The sequence below is a fragment of the Poromitra crassiceps genome, assembly GCF_964638095.1.
Source record: "Poromitra crassiceps genome assembly, chromosome: 6".
NCBI classification, from domain to species: domain Eukaryota; kingdom Metazoa; phylum Chordata; class Actinopteri; order Beryciformes; family Melamphaidae; genus Poromitra; species Poromitra crassiceps.
In genome coordinates this window covers 7,117,893-7,134,685 of record NC_139627.1, presented here as the reverse complement: position 1 = coordinate 7,134,685, position 16,793 = coordinate 7,117,893, and the positions used below count along the sequence as shown (strand labels likewise).

General features: G+C 42.9%; 1 protein-coding gene across 1 annotated transcript in view; it reads right to left on the bottom strand.

Moving 5' to 3' along the window:
- The window catches only part of ehmt1b (euchromatic histone-lysine N-methyltransferase 1b), a 61,732-nt gene extending 54,369 nt beyond the window's left edge, over positions 1-7,363 (bottom strand). Inside the window, exon 1 of the mRNA XM_083638510.1 lies at positions 7,344-7,363. The gene's annotated coding sequence lies outside the window, so the exon portion shown is untranslated. The remainder of the gene's footprint in view (positions 1-7,343) is intronic.
- Between the last annotated feature and the right edge of the window lie 9,430 nt (positions 7,364-16,793).

The window sequence follows — 16,793 nt, the reverse complement described above, 5'->3', positions numbered from 1 at the left end:
GTGTACACGGATAACCGGATATTAAATCATATCAGTTTAGAAAAATCAATAACCGATTACACATTTTTTCCCCCTTTTAAATAGATTTTTGACAATGATTTTACCGTACTGTGTTTTGGGCTCGCAATCATTCATTTCTCATCAAAAAATAAACTGTTTAGAGGTGATAATGATGCCTGTAAGCTACATTACTTTAACAAAGACAAAACTGAGGTGATCGTGTTTGGCCCCAAAGAACAAAGGCTTAAAATCACTGTACGCCTTGAGTCTCTATAACTGAAGCCTAAGGATCAAGTCAAAAATCTTGGAGTTATTATTGATTCCGATCTCAACTTTAACTCCCACATTAAGTCAATTAGAAAATCTGCTTTTTATCATCTTAAAAATATAGCAAGAATTAGGGGATACATGTCCAGACAGGATCTAGAAAAACTAATTCACGCCTTCATTTATAGTAGGTTAGACTACTGCAATAGCCTTTTTTCTGGTCTCTCCAAAAAAGAACTTAGGCAACTTCAACTCATTCAGAATGCTGCTGCTAGAGTACTAACGAAGACTAAGAAAGCTGATCATATCACTCCAGTTCTTAAGTCCTTACACTGGTTGCCAGTGTGTCAGAGAATAGATTTTAAAATACTGTTATTAGTCTATAAATCACTTAATGGCCTAGGCCCAAAATACATAGCTGAATTGCTCCCACGCTACGAACCGTCTAGAACTCTTAGGTCAACAGGGTCCAGCTTATTAACTGTCCCTAGGATCAAATCAAATCACGGGAAGGCTGCATTTACCCACTATGCTTCTGCTAGCTGGAACAAATTGCCTGAAGACCTCAGATCTGCCCCAACCTTACTTACTTTTAAAAATAGACTAAAGACTTTTATGTTTACCGTCGCTTTTAACTGCTGACAGCTACTATGCAAACCCAATGAGTCCTCTATACGTTTTAGCTCTTTCTGCAACTGCTGCGCCTGTTGCTTATTGCACTTTTTATTAGGAGTGGGGGAAAAAATCGATTCACCTAAGTATCGCGATTTTTAATGTCACGATTTTTTGGATCGATCTTTTATTCCAGAATCGATAATCGCAAAAAAAAAAAAATTGGTGCTTGCAGTCAGGCCACTCACTGAACAGCAGGCCAGGCGCCGCCTACTGGTTTACTAGTGGTTTTATTACTTTATTAGTTAGTCTGAAGTAATAATTACACTTCAGGGTTAAAGTGGGTGCATCTCATTGTAAAATTGGACTTCAAACGGCCCAAATCTGGCTTCAAACGGCCCAAATTGGGCTTCAAACGGCCCAAATTTCACGCGTGTCGGCCCATATCGGCCTGGCCTGCTTGGTATCTAATGCCCGGCCTGAATTATGATCCCAGTCTGCCCCTGTTTTTAACTATATCGCCCAGCCCTACTCATGATATACAGTATAATATACAGCCTCTAGTGTATGATTCAACTTTTCCCATGTTCTAATCTAGTGTAAAAAAGCAAACAAACTGATAAAAAATAAAAGAAAAAAATAAACAAAAAAACCGCAATAAATCGTAATATCGAATCGCAATAATCGTAGAATCGCAATACTTAAGAATCGCAATATAAATCGAATCGGCACCCAAGAATCGTGATAGTATCGAATTGGGAGATAAGTGAATCGCCACAGCCCTACTTTTCATACTCTTTTTTTTTAAGTTTTGTTGTGATGCTTTTAAATGTCCATTTTATTTCTTCTTTTCGTTTATTTTCCTGTCTTAATGAAGTTGCTTAATGCACTTTTTATACTCTTTTTTTTTTAGTTTTGTTGTGATGCTTTTAAATGTCCATTTTACTCTCTTCTTTTCTTTTATTTTCCTGTCAACCATTTTATGTGAAGCACTTTGAATTGCCTCTGTGTATGAAATGTGCTATACAAATAAACTTGACTTGACTTGACTTGACTTAACGTTACACAAAAATACGTTTGACCAATGAAATTCTTTGTTTACAGCTGTCATACCTCCATGAGCTTGCGTAGCTTGCTGCTAAAATGGGGGAACCCCCGGCTCATCAATTTGGTTTCTCAACATCCAATTTTGTATGACAAACACCGCGAGGACTAGCCTACCTCAACAACAAAATGAAGGACAATATATGGTGGATTCAGCTCGCCCAGCAGCTGGGATTCACCGACGATGGTAATGTAGCTAATATGTAACATCATTTACTTGCTAACGTTGTAGCGAAAACCACTGTTGTAAACAGATGGAGCTAATGTTAGCCACTTGTATCCAAGTGATGCTGTATCCTAATGCTGCCTCCTTACCATCGAGGGTACGTTTCCTCAGGCAGAGGAAATGTGCAGTCTCCGTTAAAAACTAGCATTATTAACTATGATGAAAAATGTGAAAATGGAAAAGACCGAAACTCAATCGCTCTAAAAATGGCCTACTTCCACTAATAAAATTTGATGACAAAGAATGATGCAGTAGTAACTCCAAATAGGTTAAAGCAAGAGTGGAGAAGCATCATGCCAATCAGCTGAGCACAGAATCCCTCTCCCTTTCTGGAGGAGGAGAAAGGCAGCTGGCTTTTCTCCTCCAAATGGAAAAAATGGCTGCCTATTGCATGTAACTTGGCAGAATTTAAATGGCTGCCTATTGCATGTAACTTGGCAGAATTTCTAACCCATAACTTGGGCAATTGTATGTAACATACAAAATAAAGCAAACGGTAATGTCTAAGAATGCAAAGAAATGCAACTGGCTCGTTAAAATCGCATTCCAGGATAACGTTAGTTAACATAGCTAAGGGCTACGTGAGGCTCTCACTCGCGTAGCGCCACAACACGCTGAATCCCACTCGATGTAGGAGCAGAATACGGCACGCCAGGATTGGCCAAAGCGGCTTGTAAATCCGTGACAGAATTCGTGACAGAATGAGAGGACAATGCCAAATAACCAGGCCGTCTCACACCGGCCTAAAAAATGATCAAATCTACTGTCTGTAACTGTGCATTACAATTGACGGCAACTGTGCAATTCTCTATAGTCAAGGCCAGGTAATGAAAATGAATAGTTTACCATTTAGTGATGAATACAGAAAACATGAACGTGCTCCTGAAACCTGCTACCTCTTAGCCTTCACAAGTGCATCACTTTGGATTGAAGGACTTCTAAGTGCAATTTTGACACTTTGCAAAATCATCCTGTGAACCGGATTGGACCCTAAGTTTGGCGGCCCGGTTTTGGCCCCCGGGCCGTATGTTTGACACCCGTGCTCTAACAGCTCTAGTTCCTCTAATATCCAGTAGGGTCGGCTCCAAAAAGACTAAATTGAGCTCAAGTCAATGGGACCGCAGCCCAACTTCTCACTCAAATATGAGAGAGATTATGGTCTCCAGTGTAGGAAATGTCATCTCAGTAGCTAGCAAAATTTTACTTTTTCCAATATGTGTCCATCCGTACGGCACGCAGTACCTGTTTGGTCCACTGCTGCCAGTGTAGTGTTGTTTATTGTAGTGGGTACATACTATGGCTTTATTCGAATTGTCTTTTTTGCTTAGGAAGGTTCCTTGAAATGACCCAGAACTAAGTAAGTGGGCAGCCATGTCTAAAGACAGGCGGCACCGTGGCCCCTGCGTTAAATCGCTGGCTTGCTGAGGAAGCTAAGCAGGTCTGACCCAACAGGTCTGACCCAACTGTGGTTTCTAAGCAGATCATCTGACCCAACTGTGGTTTCTTCAATGCCACCAAAGCTGTGTATGGACCCAGCTACAGAGGCCTAAATCCCCTCTGCTCTAAAGATGGACAAACCCTGTTGAAGAACAATGTGGACATCAGCTCCAGTCAGATGGCAAGAACATTCCCAAGAGCTCCTGAATCGAAACACCACAGTTGAGATGGAAACCATCAATCTCAATAGCTCAGCAACTCGTCATGGACCCTCCCCCATCAAAAATGAGGTGCTGGATGCCATCAGGAAACTGCACAATAACAAGACCTCTGGACCTGATGGGATCCCTGCAGAAATCCATAAAGAAGGCGGTGGTCCAGAACTCCTCTGCCACATCCACAACTCACCTCTGCTCACCTCCACCATCATGGAGCTCCAGTATGCAGATGACAATGCCCTTGGTGCTCAGTCTAAAGCGGACCTCCAGCATCTTAAATGCCTTTACGAGAGCTTGCCATCTCAATGGGACTCGAACTAACATCAAGAAGACTCCGATTTTATACCAACTAGAACCTCACAAAGCCCCCCAGGCCACCTCAATTTGTGTGGACAACAACATATTGGAAAATGTTGATCACCTTGCCTATCTTGGCAGTCTTCTTTTGTTTTTGTCTTTTTATTATTTTTTCTTCTGATTTTTCCACATTTTCTCCCCAATTATACTTGACCGATTTATCCCCATGCTGCCCTATTGGCTTCCCCGGCGGTCACTGCTCCACCCTCTATGGATCTGGAGAGAGCTGAGACGAGCACCATCCTCTGACACATGCACAGTTGCCAGCCACTTCTTTTCACCTGACAGGAGGAGCTTCACCGGTAGGACGTAGCATGTGGGAGGATCACACTATTCCCACTAGTTCCCTTCCACCCTGACCAGGTGCTCCGACTGACCAGAGGAGGCGCTAGTGCAGCGACCAGGACACATACCCCCAATCCGGCTTCCCACCCTCAGGCACAGCCAATTGTGCCTGTATGGATGCCCGACAAAGCCGGAGGGAACACGTGGATACGAACCTGCGACCCTCGTGTGGTAGGCAGGGAATCTACCGCAGTCTTCTTTCAACAAGAGCTGTCACTGATGCTGAGATTCACCACCGTCTAGGGTGTGTATTGCTTTGTAATAAATAATTGGTATGGATAATATATGTATGGATAATAATGTGGTATAGAAAAAGTCACATACATGTTACTACATACGATACCTTGAACATTTTCAAATGCCTAACCCCAGTATATGATAACACTGAGATTACAACCCTAATTGGTACTAAATAATAACTACGGTTGTGCAAATACGGGGTTTTGAGACTGATAAGATTATTTTGAAATGTAAGCTGCTGATAGACAAATTGTAATCTTAGCAAGGTGGACAGGCCTCTAAACAGTATTGGACAATTTAGCACTAGAACTCTGCATTGAAACAGAGGATAACGAGGAAAAACATTAACGTTTGTGTGGAATCTGGATTTGATCATAATGTCACATGGGTTCAGGTTAATGCGATAGGGCCTATAAATATAAGCAATCGGTGTAATATTGATCCATTATCAATCAATCAAAACAAAACGCATCACATCCATCATATGTGAGGTAGACAGCACTGACTGGTTGGCATCCTTTTTTTCATTTTCTCACCCCCCCCCCCCATTTTCTACCCAATTGTACTTGGCCACTTTCCCCCCCCTGCTGCCCCGGTCGCTGCTCCACCCTCTGCCAATCTGGTAAAAGCCGTAAACTAGCACCATGCTTCCTCCGACACATGCGCAGTTGCCAGCCGCTTCTTTTCACCTGAAAGCGGGGAGCTTCACCGGCAGGACGTAGCACGTGGGGAGGATGGCATAAAAAAAAAAAATGTATTGTCTGTCTAGCCCTGATAATCTCATGGTACTACACTAATCAAAAGCTTGACATTCAACTATACCTCCTCTCCAGCTGCAACCATACTCCTGCTGTCTGAATGCACATAGTAACTGAATGTTTCTATGTAGAGCGATATGTATAGTCTAATATCCGAACTATGTATAGTTGCACCATAATGTGACTGAGGTTCTGTTCTTGTTAATATGTCAGCTGAGTAACACTGCAAGTTATTTCTTTGCACTGATGCTACCAAGACCATTCCCGTGTATAGTACTCAGATTTGTTTTATGTATTACAGTGTGCTACATGGTGTATTCATTAATTTGAACGCAAATATAAATGGCCTGAATACCCTGGATTTGAGCTAGCATCCATAATGCTGTGTGCATGTAACACACACACACACACACACTACAGTCAGTCAACATCGTGTCTCAAAGATCGAAGTGCCTTCTATTCTGTGGTCGTTTGGTTTGAGAATACCATACAGAGCATTTTGAAGTTTGACACCATCAAAGCCAGAAAATGAGCCAATGCTGCACTCATACTAACAAGGATTAGTGTTAATAATGACACCACAGGGCAATATGTGGAATGAGCTTTCAGATACAGCTATGCGCCAAATCGTAGATGTCAACAGGCCAAATAATGTACAGATGTAAAGTGGTTGCAAAGCTGAAAGCCCCACACCTTTTAGGCGCTGCAAGATGATCAAACTACAACACGCTATTTGAGCGACCTCTGTCGAACAAGAGCGGTGTGCGATCTCTCTCTCTCTCTGAAAATAAAAACAAAAAAGACCGAACCATTATACACATCTGCACGCGTGTGCCACTGCCACACTGTAGCAATCAGTGAATGTGTCCAGTTCATTTGTGGAGCCTGGTTGTAACAATGTTTCAACTTCACTTGTTCGGAGAGACAGGCAGCCAGGCAGGCAGGCAGGCAGGCACACTGTGGACTATTCTATGACAACAGAACGGCATATGACAACTTTGATCGCAGATACCGAAGACAAAACCTGCATCAAGAAGACAATTCTTGATCAAAGTTGAAAGTCAACGCCATATAAATGGTTTAAAGAACACAGAGCACATTCTGTTGAGCTCGCGCCATATGTTTATAGTGGGAGGTTGTAAGCTCTTCTTCTGACTGCATCATGTATTGGACGTCTACGGCTGCATTGGTAACGATAACATGATAACGAGTCGTTCCGCCTTATTCCAACTTATTAGAACATGGTGTCTTTCAAGAGGATGATCACCCCAATTATCAATTATTGTCTCGAATCAATAAGTGTCCAGACTCTGCTAACTAGCTCGGATGCTAGCTGCTGAAGGTACCCGTGTGCAATTAGCCCTTTGTAACCCGGCCAGAAACATTAGCCTACACACCCATTATCAATGGACATTATTCGCTAAATGCATGCATATCTGCAGTTTATTTTGACCCGCTAAAGCTGGGAAGAAGCAGGACAGTGTCATGAGCCCTGGACCATGTGTAACTAAATACACAAGGAGATCCGGCTCTGCACCCACGCGGACCATTCAGATTCCGGGGCACAGCATCTTCCTGCACATTCAGTTGCCCTCCGGTCCAACACAAAAGCAAAATGCTCCAGGCTGGCAATGTGCAGCTTACGACAAACTGAACCTCTCAACCAACATTTCACCCAAATACTAACGCGTTCTTAGCTGCCGGAATACAAACACTTTCCGTGGCAAGGAAAACACTGAGAAAGTAAATAAAGCTTGGCGTAGATAAGCTCATACTCACCTCGGTTCGTAGCGAAGCCATGGTGCCTGCCTGAACGCAAACTCCGCCCACCACGGTGACGTCAGATCTATACTCGATTTCGCAGCCGGTGTAACGCTGGCCACACCTGAGTAATATTACTACCAATATTAATACTAATATTTAGATTACCTTTATACAGTTGGATTGGTAGAGAAGCAGAAAATGAGTGCCTATAGGCCTTTTTCACAGCAACGGTTTTGACGTGGGAAAGCAGGACGTAAAGCAGGTATAACAATAGACCCTTTTAACAGCAACCGTTTTGAGGTGGGAAAGCAGGGGGTAAAGCAGGTCCATTAATGATGGTTCCATTCCATTTAGGTGTGCAGTGCCAGGGGGCCCTCATTAATGTTAATGGTTACACCTGCTTTACTTCCTGCTTTACTGCCTCAAAACAGTTGCTGTGAAGAAGAAGAAATAAAACATTTGGGAAAGGTGTACAGACAGACAGACAAACAGACACTCAGACACACAAGTTACTTGCCTCCTTGCTGTTGTGGAGTGGATGAGGTACTGGGAGAGCTGATGTTATGTAGAGGAAGGATGAGCGATTAATAGATGACATCATCAGTGATGTCCCAACACTGATGGCATCATTGATGACATCATCAGTGATGTCACAATGCTAGATGACATCATCAGTGGCCTTATAGCTGGAGTTACACCAGAGAGCCAAACCAGTACCTCTGATAGCTGTGACATCATAGCAGCAGTTGGACACATCAATATCCCCCCTGGCCTTTCATCCATGTCCTATGGGAGGATTGAGAATGCCACAGGTGGGTGATTCTCATGAACATGGTACAACTCATAGCAAAACTCAAAGATATCAAGAAGATATCAAGTAGGATCTAATTTCACCATTCAAATTGAAATTATAATCCACTAGGTATCTTGCGCGCTACGCGAGGTCGCCTGCCTTGCAGCTCGCCGAGCTGGCCCTGCAGCTCGCATACGCAGGTTGCGGCCTCGCCCTGGTTGCTCCTTGATGGCATACTTCAGGGATGCTCTTATGACATCACTGATGATGTCACAACTGCTTTTATGACATCACTGATGACATCACAACCTCTTATGTCACAATTTATGACATCACTGATGACATCATCACTGAGACTTTGTGTGTGTGTGTGTGTGTGTGTGTGTGTGTGTGTGTGTGTGTGTGTGTGTGTGTGAGAGAGTGGATTTATGACATCACTGATGATGTCATCAGTGGGACAGACAGACAAACAGACAGAGCCCTAGCTCCCTTAGATATATAGATGTGCTAATTTTTTATGTATTTCAAGACACTTTTAGAGACACTGTGAGGGAATAAATTCATTACCGTAACACATTTTTAATTGGAAATATGAAACAACAAACTTTTTTTTTTCAATGGCAAGCATTTCAATATGCTCAAGGGTATCACCCAAAATGTGTATGATTAACAAATACAAAGTTGTAGCTATAGTGAGAAATGCCATGTTGTATTACGACTACATACTTCATACTACATGAGGGAAAAAAATCTGTTCTACTTAGAGACTCAACAACCATTTCTGTGGATTCCTTGCCCCCAAAAATGTGGAAATAGACACCAAATTTGTAATTCTAGGTCTAGTTGGAGTCAAGATATGGCCACAATTTTAATAATGGCAGCCATTTTGAAAAAACTTAATTTGAACATACTTCCACTAATGGGATTTTCTGGGATTTTTACTACAGTGTTTCGGGCATCAATATGAACATAAAAATGTGAAAATAAATTCTGTTGCAATTAGTTTAAGGTCAAACCTTATTTTCCCTAGACTAATGCTTTACCACCTCAAAACAGTTGCTGTGAGAAGGGCCTATGATGGCCCTGACACTGGAACACCTAAATGGAATGGAACCATCATTAATGGTATTGATTACACCGGCTTTACTTCCTGCTTGCAGCTTTACCATCTCAAAACCGTTGCTGTGAAAAGCGTCTATAACATTCAAACTATAACATATTTGTTGACAGAATGAATGAATGAATTACATTTTATTATTGTGTCGTGCATACGTGTATGCTCAGCCGACATGGGCTTGCAAGATGCCATAAATTCAAAATCTGATTTAAAGTGTTATTTAAAGACACATTGACAGACTAACAAGCAAGGGTTCATGGCTAGCTGTTCACATTTTCTTCTGAGCAGAATGCAGAGCATTATGTCCAGCCCTACTAGCCCTACTACCCTTTGAATGACTCAAGACTCCTAAAGAACAGTCTACTGTACACTGTCCAGTCGAACCAATCTAGTTTGACTGGACATAATATGCACACCCCCAGAACTTGTAGGATTCACCCACATCCATACTCTCCATGAACAGTGACTGATGTCAATATTTTTCTTTCTTGCTCCATCAGAAGTCGATTACTCGCTCCTTCATCTTACTGACTTTGATCCTTATACAACGATACCCTCCGCCACACGCCTTCTAACCTTTGCCCTCGCTGACCAACCCCATAACTGAGGAGTTTGGTGGAGAACATCTGGAGGAGGCATGATCCAGAGTTGAATCTGAAATTTGAAGTGTATAGGGTGAAGAAGAAATGTGATAGTACCGTACTTCCCCCCTGGGCATATTGCTCAGTGAACAAAATGCTGGCTGCTGGTGATCTGTGATTCAGGGTATTTTGGCAATGTCCACCGGCATCGCTCTGAGATTCCCCCAGGGACCTTCACTGGGTGTTTCAAGTGCTGTATATAGGACCCGCCTCTGAAAGGTTTACATGAGATCAACACCAGTCTATAGCCATATATTTATCGGGATGAAACGGCATTTGGAAAGCATCTTGTTTCCTTTTAATGTGATGTATTTCCAGTTGAAGTACTGTAGGATATTGGGGAGGGATATGAGATGGGATATTTGTCACTTTTGTTGCATAACTCAATCAAATAGGAATAGCATATACCTTAATCTGTTTTTAATTCTTTCCATTCATTTTCATATTTTTTTTTTATTTCTTCTTGTGCCTTGTTTTATATTGAACTATGTATAGGCTATTCTGTTTTTATGTGAAAAAGTTTTTAAACTTTTTAGCTATAGGCTTAGATAATGTTATTATTATTATTATTATTATCATTGTTAAATGAAAAGCTAAGCGAAGCTAAGTGAAAACAAGCATTTGGTACATTTTGACCAAGACTATTAGTGAATAATAACAGAGGACCCACACTATTGTTTCTTTGCTAGCTGACCTAGAGTTGTCAACCAATCAGCATCATGCTATCTGGGAAGTTGCGTACTATTTTGCATTTCATGATCTGTACAGTATTTAGTTTGAAACCAAGGCAAGTTCATTCTCAACATTATCTATCTTTGAATTGGTCTGCTTATGTCTCTCTCTCTCCTTTGATTGGTGTTGTATGCAAATCTCTGCAGTTTCTATCAAAACTGATGTTCTTTCTCTGCAGTGCTAACCTGATATGGTTGTTACCTTAATCTGCATCAGCAAACATCTTCATTCCTGCTTTCTTGTTAACATTGTACCTTTGTTAACATTGTATTTTGTGATTGTGAAACCACCTTCCTACCTGCAGCAGCTTCAAATATAGCTTAGGACCTTAATTGTTAAGTTAAGTTAAGTTAAGTTCCAAATTCTCTTTGGTGTCTCTACACTGTTGGACTCTCTCAATAAAATCAGAATAAATGGAAATGTAGTGCTCATTCTTTCTCTGTGCTCACATTCACAAAGCAAACTCTAAATACATTAACAACAACGATAACATTACATGATTTTTATTGGTATACTGTACAACTTTGATTGATTCTGCACAGTTTGAAACATTACATTTATCGATCAAGGTGCTACAATGTTTTAAATCTTTATACACTTTTGCACCTGTAAACAGTTTACAAGTAGAAAAATACAAAAGCACACACCACTCATCAATATGTGAGGGGGAAAGAACCAACAGCAGAACATGGAGGGGGGTTTATAAAGCTATAGTACCTTTTGGTGAGGGAGATTTTAAAGGCATACTATGCAGGAATTGCCGATTGTGGTTTATAAAAAGCATTCAAAATTGGCCCCTCCTCCCCGGCTCAACAACACCAGAAGTGCACGCCCCCCTGCCCCTGACCGCCGTTCATAGTTGATCGCTACCTTTTTATAGAGTGCACAATTGCGATTGTCTGGTTAAGTCAATCCAGATCAAGGGAACAGATCCTGGTTGTTTATCTGGATCCGTAGTACAGGCCCCTGGTGCTCATATTTAAACAATCAATGGCTGTGGGCTACATTGCCCAAAGGTTGCAGCCCAGAAAAGTCCCTATAGACCACCAACCAAAAAGAATAAGATTACAGGCAGAGGGCAGGGTCTCTGCAGATAAATACACCGGCACAAATGGGTCAAAAGTGATGACTGAGAGGGATTATTCTTTACAAGTCTACACATGGTGTTTAGGAAAATGCTACATAGTATGTCTTTAAACAGAATAAAGTTTGATGAAGGCAAGTCAAGTCAAGTCAAATTTTATTTATATAGCACCTTTCATACACAAAGGCAATTCAAGGTGCTTTACAAAAAAATAATCGAAAAAACAAGCAGCAAAGCAATGCACATATAAAAAACACATAAAAAACACAGCCGACAGTTTTAGTTAAAATATATACTCAAATTAACAAACATGAAACATTATTTCTGTTTTAAATAAGTTACAAGGCACTCTTCAGTATTATTATTACATGTACAGTCCATTTGTTGGAAATGTACAGGAAAAATCTTTTTAAAATTACAGGCCGAGAGAGGCAGTAGTTTAGTAGCAGTTAAAAGCAAGAGTAAACATAAAGGTCTTTAGCTTGGATTTAAAAATAGGCAGAGTAGGGGCAGATCTAATGTGTTCAGGGAGTTTGTTCCAGTTATGAGAGGCATAGTGGGAGAACGCGGCTTCACCATGTTTAGATTTGGTCCTTGGGACAATTAGTAGACCAGTGCCTGAAGATCTCAGGGATCTGGATGGTTCATAGTGTAGAAGCATTTCAGAGATGTAGTGTGGGCCTGACCCGTTGAGAGATTTGTAAACTATTAGCAGAATTTTAAAGTCTATTCTAAGATTTACTGGCAGCCAATGCAGGGATTTGAGAACTGGTGTAATGTGTTCAGCTTTCTTGGTTCTTGTTAGAACTCTAGCAGCCGCATTCTGAATGAGCTGAAGTTGTTTAACAGCTTTTTTGGGAAGACCATTGAAAAGACTGTTGCAGTAGTCTAGCCTGCTAGAAATGAAAGCATGAATTAGTTTTTCAAGATCTTGTTTGGACATATAGCCTCTAATCCTTGCTATATTTTTTAGATGATAGAAGGCAGATTTTCTTATAAGCTTGATGTGGGAGTTGAAATTTAGATCAGAGTCAATAATAATGCCAAGATTTTTTACCTGGTCCTTTGGCTTCAGAGATAGGGATTCGAGGTGAGCAGTAACTTTGAGCCTATCTTCTTTTTTGCCGAAGACAATTATCTCTGTTTTGTCTTTATTAAGTTGGAGAAAATTCTGGCACATCCAATCATTAATTTGCGCAAGGCACTGACACAGTGACTCTATGGGGGCATAGTCATCCGATGAGAGGGCTATGTAGAGTTGGGTGTCATCTGCATAGCTATGATAAGCTATTTTGTTTTTTTGCATAATTAGGCCCAGAGAGAGCATATAAAGGTTAAACAGGACAGGACCTAAAATTGATCCTTGGGGTACCCCACATGTCATTTTGGTTTGGTCAGATGTGTAGTTGCCAATGGAGACAAAGTAGTTCCTGTCTTGCAGATAAGATCTGAACCACTCTAGGACCGTGCCGGAAAGCCCGACCCAGTTTTCCAGTCTGTCCAATAGAATTTCGTGGTCAACCGTATCAAAGGCAGCGCTGAGGTCTAGTAACACTAAGATTGAGATTTTACCTGAATCAGTGTTCATTCGGATGTCATTTATAACTCTGATAAGCGCAGTTTCGGTGCTATGATGGGGTCGGAAGCCTGATTGGAAAGGATCTAGGAGGTCATTGGAGGATAGAAAGGTATTGAGTTGTTGGTAGACAGTTTTTTCGAGTATTTTGCTAATAAAGGGAAGATTTGATATTGGTCTGTAATTGCTGATTATAGAGGGGTCGAGGCTACGCTTCTTTAGCAAGGGCTTAACAACTGCAGTTTTTAGAGATTTTGGGAAAATGCCTGTAAGAAGAGAGGTATTAATTATCTTCAGTATGTCGGTCGCCAGGCAACTGTAGACATTTTTTAGAAAGCTTGTTGGCAGGGTGTCTAGGCAACACGATGAGGATTTAAGGCCTCGTATCGTTTCTTCTAGTTTCTTGTGGTCAATGACATTGAACTGAGTCATGTTAATTAAGCACCTATTCTGTGGGTGCGGCGGAGCCACATTTGTTCTTGATGTGGAAATAGTTAGTCTGATATTTATAATTTTATCCCTAAAGAAGGTCGCAAATTCATTGCATTTGACATTGGATAGAAGATCAGGGGCAATTTGTGGGGGGGGGTTTGTCAGCCTGTCAACAGTGGCAAAAAGAGTGCGAGCGTCATTGGTGTTTTTGCTGATAATGTCGGAGAAGAAGAATTTTCTGGAATTTTTTAGTTCCTGGTTGTAGGAGTGAAGACTATTTTTATAGATGTCATAATCGATGTGAAGTTTAGTTTTCCGCCATTTGCGCTCGGCTTTCCTACAATCTCTTTTTTTGTTATTTACAGAGGGAGCGTTTCTCCATGGTGCTTTTTTCTTACCGGAGATTAGTTTAGATCTAATGGGAGCTACAGCATCAATAGCCTTTAGGGTTTTAGAATTGAAGTTATCTAGGAGATCATTGACAGAGGCTGAGGAGAGGGAAGGGGCCAGCGAGAAAGCCTCCATGAACCGTGTGCTAGTACTCTCGTTGATGTAACGCTTTTTGATGGTTTTTGACCGAGTAAGAGCGATAGGGGTGATCTTGAGTTCAAGAAAAATACAGAGATGGTCGGACAGAGCAACATCACTAGCTGAAAGAAACGATGACTCAAAGCCCTTGGTGATAAATAAATCTAGGGTATGGCCTCGATTGTGAGTGGGCCCAGAGACATGTTGTAACAGGTCAAAAGTGTCAAGGAGGTTATTCAATTCTTTGGCATTATTATCATTGGGGTTGTCAATATGAATATTAAAATCTCCTGCAATAGTTAAACAGTCATGTTCTATGGAGATTATAGAAAGGAGTTCTGAAAATTCATCAAAAAAACTACTAGAGTACTTAGGTGGTCTGTATATAATCAGTAGTAAAATAGAGGGAGAGCACTTCAGAACAGCGGCCAGATATTCAAATGATGAAAAGTCGCCAAACGATACCTGCTTGCATTGAAAAGCATCAGAGAAAATAATAGCTACTCCTCCCCCTTTCTTACCGACTCTGGGGGCGTCAATGTAGTTAAAGTTAGGTGGGGCTGACTCATTAAGAACATATTCCCTGTTGTTTAGATCAAGCCAGGTCTCTGTGAGGAACATGAGGTCCAGTTTATGACTCGTAATCAGATCGTTTATTAGAAGCGACTTGCTTACAAGTGACCTAATATTTAGCAGTGCAGCCTTGATAGCTGCACTGCTAGGTTGAATTTGTAAATGCTTTTCAGAGTGTCCCTGGAGAACAGATACTAGGCTTGGTCCTGGAACAGGACGTGCTGAGAGATAATCTTTGTTTGTTCTGTAGCTAATCAGGGTGGGGATAGTTAGACATCTGATCGTTTCATGATCCTCTGTGACCTTGTTTTTGGGGCAGAAAATGCTTTTTTCTTCAGTTTTCCCCTTTGGGGCGGGCAGGGAGATTGAGGGAAGGGTGAGCGGGTGGGAGGGGGAGGTGGTTTTGAGGGTGGGGGGTCGGAACAAGGAGGTCTTGGGGGTGGGGAGGAGCGAGGGGGTCTTTGGGGTGGGGAGGAGCAGGGGGTGCTGGAGCGAGGGGGTCTTTGGGATGGGGGGGGGCGAGGAGGGGGAGATGTTGAGGGTGGGGAGGAGCAGGGGGCGCTGGCTATTCTGGCGTGAGTCTGTTCAGCCAGTGTGTTCATGACAGATGGAGAGGGCTGATTAGCCAGTTCTTTTAGGCCAGGAGTCTGTTCGGCCAGTGTGTTCATGACAGATGGAGAGGGCTGATTAGCCAGTTCTTTTAGGCCAGGCGGGGGGGTGCACTGCAGGCTAGCTAGTCCAGCGTCAGCCCGCTCAAACAGTTTGTTGGAGGTGCGGAGCGGGCTAGCTAGACTAACATTAACCTCCTCAATTAGCTTGTTCATGCCAGCTGAGAATGGCAGTAGGTGGAGGGAGGGGGAAAGGGAGGAGGGCGATGAGAGGGAGGTGGAGGAGTGGAGGGGGGGGGAAAATGAGGTCTCCAAGGAAACAGCTGGGGGGGCGTCGCTCCCCGCCGGGTAAACACCTGGGGGGGCGTCGCTCTCCGCCGGGTCATCAGGCCGTTGAGCTGCGGTGGGGGGCGAGAAGAGGGAGGTGGGAGAGTGGAGGGGAGGGGGAAAGAGTGGGGAAGGGGGGGTGGAGGAGAAAGGGGGGGTGGAAGAGAGGAGGGGAGGGGAGAAGATGAAGTCGTCGTCGTTTGGTGGAGCGTTGACCAGTTGAGCCACGGCGTCGACCTGTAGAGCCAGGACAGCGGCTGCCGGATGTGTGGCGTTGGTCAGTTGGGCCGGGGCGGCGGCAGGAGGTGGGGCGTCTTTGGTCAGTTGGGCCGGGGCGGTGGCAGGAGGTGGGGCGGCGACCTGTAGAGCCGGAGGTGTGGCGACTGCCGGAGGTGTGGCGTCATTGGTCAGTTGGGCAGGGTCGGCAGCTGGGCCGGAAGCTGCGTCGATCTGAGCATGGTCAGTGGCTGCAGGTGGAGCAGGGCTGGAGGAGAGCTCTGTGGCCGCTGCGTCAGGCTGTCTGTCTTGGGGAGGCTTTAGAGGGATCTTGACCTTGTAATAGTCCACCGTGTATAGTAGATTAGAACTCAGTAAAGCCTCGCCAGCACTATTGAGATAGCGCCCGTCCGTAGTGAAGAGGTGCTCACGCTGCCAGAACAAATTAAAATTCTCAATAAAGTTTACTTTATGTAGTGGGCAGGCGGTGGAAAGCCATGAGCTTAGGCCTAGTAGTCTGCTGAAGCGGTTCGTGCCCTGAGATGGTAAAGGACCACTGATAAAAGCCTCAATGTTTAGAGAGGCTAGCATATTCAGCAAATTGGTAAAATCAGATTTAAGTTTCTCTGATTCTTGCTTATAAATAACATTTTTTCCAATGTGCAGGATCACCCTAGTCACAGCTTTGTGAGATGTAAGTAGCTCTGTGATTTTTCCTGTTATGTCAGAGATTGCGTCTTGAGGGAAGCAGTATGTTTTGGAGTTTCTCCAACTCCTGATGTTTTTCACTGTATAATCTCCTACTCCTACTATCAGGGTTGTTATGGCTTGGGTGTCC